Source organism: Juglans microcarpa x Juglans regia, chromosome 2S (genome assembly GCF_004785595.1).
Source record: "Juglans microcarpa x Juglans regia isolate MS1-56 chromosome 2S, Jm3101_v1.0, whole genome shotgun sequence".
Taxonomy (NCBI): Eukaryota; Viridiplantae; Streptophyta; class Magnoliopsida; order Fagales; family Juglandaceae; genus Juglans; species Juglans microcarpa x Juglans regia.
Genome location: NC_054597.1, coordinates 16259740 through 16266798, shown reverse-complemented (window position 1 = coordinate 16266798; position 7059 = coordinate 16259740). Strand labels below are relative to the sequence as shown.

General features: G+C 40.8%; 1 pseudogene; it reads left to right on the top strand.

The window, feature by feature from the left end:
• The first annotated feature begins 5867 nt into the window (after positions 1-5867).
• LOC121253421 lies at positions 5868-6803 on the top strand (annotated as a pseudogene).
• The last annotated feature ends 256 nt before the right edge of the window (positions 6804-7059 follow it).

The following is a 7059-nucleotide window of genomic DNA, read 5'->3' as shown; positions in this document are numbered from 1 at the left end:
TGATGCTTTAAACAACGCGAAGAAAGTATATTATTTTAAAAGGTCCCTATGAATTGATATTTTAAGGATGCCATGAACTGATGCTTTAAATGATGTCATGAAAGATGATGTTTAAGCCCATGCTCTTAAATGATGTTTTTCCATGAATGAACTGCTAAATGAAAAGAACTGAAAAGGAAATGACTGAACATTAAATGCATGAAAATACGTAACGGTCATATGAATGAATAAAAAGGGTACCAAAGGAATGGGCAGATTGTAATGTCGGGTAAGTAGTACTGATAGTGCACCCAGTGCTACCTCACATGAAAGGGATTCTCAACCCGTGGCCATGGGCGGAGTCCAGGTCTAAAGGAAGACCGCTAACCCCAACACACGGGGCGTAACAATGTGTACGGGTGTAACACCCCGTATTTTAGTGTATTTTTACTGAAGGATTATTTTTATTTATTTAAAAATTTATTCTCTTATTTTAAAATTGGTGGATTTTTAGTGGGTTTATTTTATGATTTTTAAAATTACGAAAATTAAATTTGATATGTTTTCTTAATATTTATTATTATGATGCATTTAAATTGTTCTTTATTTTAAATTAATTGATTGTTGGATTTAATTATTTTATTTTCATTGTATCATTACGTTGAAATTATTTTAATTGAGATACTATTTTGAAATTATTTTCGTTGGATCATTTTTGTGACCTAAGATATGACAATTGGACCTCATTTCTTTCCCTTCATTTTTTTTCTTCCTCTTTTTCTTTCCTCTTTCTTTCTTTTCTTCCTCTATTTTTCCCTTCCCGCGTGACCTGCTCTCCCTCTCTCCCCTGCATCCGCGTCGTTCGTCCACCAGCCGTCGCCATGTGCCACCGTCCGGCGACACCGCCCGTCCCACCTCCTTCCCCACAGTCTGGCGATCTCCCCCACCCCGGATTCCCTTTCCCACGCTCTCTCTCTCTCTCTCTCTCTCCCCGCTGGCTGTGTTAAACCCATACGGGATGTAGATTTTCTACGCCGCCGTGAACCACAGTGCACCTCACCGCCCCGTCCTCCTCCTCCTCCACCCATCGGCAGCCATTCCCCTCCATTCCCAGCTCCTCCCTCGCCGCCATTACCTCCCTCGCATGATGCAAAGCCGCGGCACCCTTTGAGCTCCTGGGCCGCCGCCGCACCACCTCTGGCCACCATCTCTTCACCACTTCATCCTTGACCTCCTAGCAACCCAATGGACCCAACTCCATTTCCGATTTGGGTATTTTTTGTCTTCAACCACCCTTTGTGCTGCCACCCAAAGCAAACCACCACCACCATTGGCTTCACCGACCTCTCTAAGCCCTACCCTATCAATTTCAAGTCTTGGTTTGTCTCCGTTCAAAAGTGGGTTTTTGGGACCCACGGCCACAGTGCATTCGGCACTGTTCTGTTGCTGTGTTGCTGTCTCTTGCACCTCCGTGATCCTTCAAAAATTATAATATAGCACTGTAAGTATTTTCTCAAAGAACTTTCGTGATTTAAATGTATTTTTACACTAACACAGTTTATCTGTAAACTGGTTGGTTATGCCAGACTGAGTCCGAGGAGTTCGGGGGTCGGATGGATTGTGGACTGAGTTGTTTTGTGTTTGGTTTGCATTGTTGGTTATTGTTATGACGTTGTTCATGTACATGGCATATTGCACGCATGATCATGTTTGTAAATGAAACTGGGTTTTCGTGTACATACATTCATATTCATGTGTTTATTGAAAACTGGGTTTTCATATGTTTGTTTGAAAATTGAATTTTCATGTGAAATGATTCTGAGTGTGTTTGAAACGACTTGATTGACTGGTTTGAGAAAAAAGAAAAGAGATTGTAGGGATGGTGGTAGAGTCCCGCCTGCGATTCCCGCCTACGGTGCACGCGGTAGGGATGGTGGTAAGCAGGGATGGTGGTTGTGTCCTGCCTGTGATTCCCGCCTACAATGCTCTGATAAGTATTCATTGTGTGTGATAAATATTCATTGTGTGGAAAGGAACTGTAGGGATGGTGGTAAGCAGGGATGGTGGTAGAGTCCCGCCTATGATTCCTGCCTACGATGCACGCGGTAGGGATGGTGGTAAGCAGGGATGGTGGTTGTGTCCCGCCTGTGATTCCCGCCTACGGTGCACGCGGTAGAGATGGTGGTAGAGTCCCGCCTACAATTCCCGCCTGCAGTGTCCGATAAATGGTTTGTTTTGTGTGAATCATTTTCTGGTAAAATGACGGACTATATTTTTGGGCCAAAATGGAATTTTGGCTTGTGTTGGAAATAATTATTTTTCTGGGAAAAATAGTATTTTATGGCTAAGTGTATTTTGTCATATGAATGCATGTTGGTTGCATTAATATGTTTTATCTCGAGAGTTGTTTGGTTTATACTTACCTGTAGTACCATTTTATGGTATCGCAGATTTTGATGCAGATGAGGTTGACGAGCCTTAGTTTGGCTCTGTTCACTCTGGGATTGCTCCTTTTTATCGAATTTCATTTTTATCAATTTATATATTGCCTTTATAATATATTTAGGATGACTGTATAACTCTTTAAAGGTAAATTATTTTGAATATTTATATTTAAACTTCTGGTACTTAGATGACGTATATTATCCGCTGTGATTTTTATTGTACACTTATGCATGTCGCACACACCTGAGCACATTTCGTTGGGATGCATGACCCGTGTTGTCATCATCCTGACATCACGATTCCCTTATTTTTTGTACGTGGGAGTCGGGGAGTCACAACCGGCTAATGAAAGCGATAAGAAAGAATGTATGAATGAATGCATGAATGCATCGAATTCTTTAAGAAATGAAGGAACTGAAGGGAGAGACGTTTTACGAAAAGAAAGCCCAATTTTTAAAGAAAAATCCTGTCCAGTGATGTTTTCAAACGAATGCATGTATGCATGTACATATAGTATGTATGGAATGATGAATGCATGAATGAAAACCTATGTTATTATATTTTAACTGTATGAAGTAATGCTTAAGAGTCATCGACACATTTTAGTTTTTATGTATTCCCCTCCCCCCACAAGGACTGAATGAGCAGTACGCGTCAAGACCGACACAACCCAAGGGGAAGAGCACAGAAGTCTAGGCCTAAGAGTTTTAATTGCATGGGAGGCCTTTTTATTTTATTGCAAGATTGATGTTTTCCGTTGTAAACCTCTTTTATTCTCAAAACACATTTTATTTTACAACGTAGAGTCTTGCACCCTGTGTATGGAAGCAAAATTTTTTTAAAAACGAACGATAATTCCCGTCATCTTTTCTAAAATCATTTTATAAAAAGTCCCACCACAAGGACGGGCATTACAGGCTCGCACCACCAAATCAATTTGAGTAATACCATCTATTTCCTCACGTAATTTCCCCTTATTTTTCAACCTTTTAGACACTTTAGCGACATCCACTCTAGGGATTGAAGGAGGGGCCCTTTTAGCACCAATTTGATAATCAAATTTAAGTTTTTCATGCATATGAGGATGTTTGACCCGTTTCCATTTACATGAAGCAGTGACCTGTTGTCGGATTACATCTAAAGAATCATCTGTCCCACCAACTTTTGTCTCAAACCCAGCGTCTCCAATAGTTACTGAAATACCCCCATCAGAAACAATAACATTAGAGACCCTAGCAAATAGTTTTCTTTTGAAACTCCATTTTTATCGCCAATTACTCCAGAGAGATCAAAACCCATATTTTTTGCCTCATGATAAACTGAAAATAACTACTTGTGAGATCTCACTTGATTTGTATTGGCCCCATGGTGTAACTACTCCGAAACATACTCAGAATTTGGATGATCCACTAAAACTTCCATATGATGGTTACTCTTAGATTCACCGGAGGCCTGACCCTCAAATTGCACCGATGGGCTTTGCTGATCATGTTGTTGGTGGAAACGACTCAGACTAGGACTACCTGATTCCCCCTACACGGAGCTAAGGACCATAGTGAAATTCAGAGACTTGTAATGAATTCATAGACTCCTCCCAAAGATCACAGTCATGATGACTATGTCTAATCAAACCATAGAGATAACACAGATTAGGAAGACGTTCGTAAGTGAGATTCACCCAGATTGGCCGAGAAGAGCCCACACAGACCTTTTTCCCAAGTAAAAGAGGTTTTGATAGATCCTTGCAAACCCTGATATGCATAAACTCACCCCAGGCCATTTCATCAGGTTCTAAATCTATTGCCACCACCTTCCCTATAGCCCTATCAATAAGGTTTTCCATCGTATCATTCCAAGCCATAATAGGTAGGTCATGTATGCGGACCCAAAACAGAGCCCTAGTAAGATGAATTTGGTAAGTTTGCTTCAATCTGTCCACATCACTAGTTAGAACGAGTTGCTTATCAAAGCTCCAAGGTCCATCACGTTTAACTCGCTCTTTATCTTTCATATCTTTGAACTCAGCAATGAACAACGTGGGGTGTTGGTCACAAATGGTTAAACCATGGACTAGACACCAAACCTTCTTCATAGTAGACTAAACACCACCCTGTTAAAGTGCTTGGAGGTTAACAACTTGAACAACAAACACCTTTCACCCCTAACAAGAGCATCCCCCAATGAATGCTCCTCAACCACTAGGACCTCTTCCTCTTGCTCAGTTAACGACAAGCCAGCACACAAGGATTCAAGTCTCGGATCCATGCTAAAATCAGCATGCACAGAGAGAAACACAATAACGTAGAAGCAAGATGACGGCAGGACCCTACACACAACATGAGAAGAACCTCTACCCCAGGAACACCCGTGAGAGGAGAATTTTTACATATGTAGCATTCAACACAGTTGTGAGAAACCCTATTTCTATTGAGCACTTATTAAGCAATGAGATTATTAAGCTAATTCTTTTGAAAGCATGTAGCAGAAAGTAAAGTTGTGAGCATCCATTCAATTCCCTTCCAGGTTCTTTTATGCTGACACTTCCGAATGCTCTTCCTCCAAGTATCAGGTATGAAATGCTCAACAATCTACACCAAATCAGCTGAGCAAACCTGAGTCCTTGGCGAAAGAATCCACAATCTTTGGTAGAAGGATTTTTTGGACTTTACGTATGCTGAAAGTTGGTTGAAGGTACTCTTCCTTTAATTTTGGAAGATTTTAATTTCTGAAAACATCAAAACATTCAAACTGAAGAGGAAAAAAAAACCAGATTCAACCCGAAACAACGAATCCGGATTTTAAAAAACCCAAAGTCATACGGGTTTCAGCCTGGGTCAGACCTAGGCTAACCTAGTCTGAGTTCCAGCCTGGGTTTCGATCCGAGTATACCCAGGTTTTCGGGCCGGAGCTCGAAAACCTGGGTATGTTCTCAAATGGTTCCACCAGCCCGAAAACCTGGGTATGTTCTCAAATGGTTCCTATGTGGACATGTACTGCCATCCTAGCAAGCGGTCTTAGATTGGTACCCCAATCAACTTGGAGGAAATGACTTTGAGCAGAAAGAGGATGTACACCATTCAATAATCTCTTATCTTCATAATGGAAATGCTGAAACCAGGAGATGGCTTGATGTATATTGTTTGAAGGATGCTTATCTCCCGCAGCGACTTTTGGACAAATTGATGTTCATCTACAACTAAGTGGAGATGGCTTGAGTAACAGGTGTTCCTATCTCTTTTCTACTTTCAAGAGGATGGAGGATCAAGGTACTTTCTCAACTTCTTTGAAAGGCAAAGCAAAAGGTCCTTGTGATTCTAAATGTCAAACAGGCGGGATCTGAACAAGGAACTTAGGAAGGTGCTACTGTTTTGGAGGCATGGGAGGGATTCTATGAGAAGCCGATTGCAAACTTGGATTTTGCATCCTTGTATCCATCTATTATGATGGAATATAGTTTATGTTATTGCTCTCTAGTGACGCCAGAGGATGTTTGCAAACTTAACCTTCCTTCAGAATATGGCGATGCAGTATCATGCATTTACACTGATGGAACTGTGTCATTGTGCGAGGAGGTTAAAGATAATGTGCAACCTCTTCAATGGAAGCTATGCAAAAGCTTTAAAAGAAATTCAGCTAAACTGTTGGATATCCAATTTGGAATCTCTCTGAGAAGTTTGAAAATGGTTGCTGCATATTCAAATGGCCATGTGAAAGCCTATGAGCTTTGGGATTGCTTGGAGCTGAAGATTTGGCAACTTCAGGCTGAATTTCATAATGTGATTGGGTCAGTCTTTACATTCAGCAAGGCTTTGTGCTTATCTACATCTATTTCTTGGAATCCACAAGGAGGGGAAAGCTAGGAATCAAGTTTCGTTTTGGGTTTCAATTCGGATACACCACAACTTAATTCCTCCAAGGTATGGGAATTTGACCCGGCCCACCAAAGATGGCTTCCAGCTGTAGAGTTAGCATTGCTTGGGGACAAAGGTGATCAGGTTTATTCTGTTGCATGGGCACCAAACATTGGCAGACCATATGAAGTAATAGCTATTGCAACTCACAAGGGAGTTTCAATATGGCATCTTGGATTGGACCTTGACCTAGATGGCGATACTCTCAGTGGTAAGCACATTTTACCTACCTCCATTTTCAATTTCTATCGGGATTTGGGTGCAAAGCATACCACTAAAGGCAATTTTGAGATATTTACCCTTCATGTTTCTCTTGTAATCTTTGGCGGAGGGCAATGGAGAAAATTCATGGTGTTGCAAGTTTTAGTAGATACAAATGTAGCCCTTCAGTTGCTCAAGGAATTGCTAATTAGGGCTGTTTTTGAGTGGTATGGGATTAAACTGCTAAAACTTGGTAATATCACTTGATAGAGGAACAAATCTGGTGGCACTTTGATAGTGGAAGGTTGGAACTAAATAATTGTTTCGAAAGAAAACCGAGTGATGGTAATGCAACGACGCCATCTGCTAAAAAAAAAAAAAAAAAAAAAAAAAAAAAAAAAAAAAAACCTAGTTGCTATTAGGGAGGATCTTCTCTATAGTTGCTTGTCTTCTCTTTCAAGGAGCAGAGGAAGCAAGTAGTTTTATAGTGAAGATGTAAATTCAATGGAGTTTGACAAAGGTG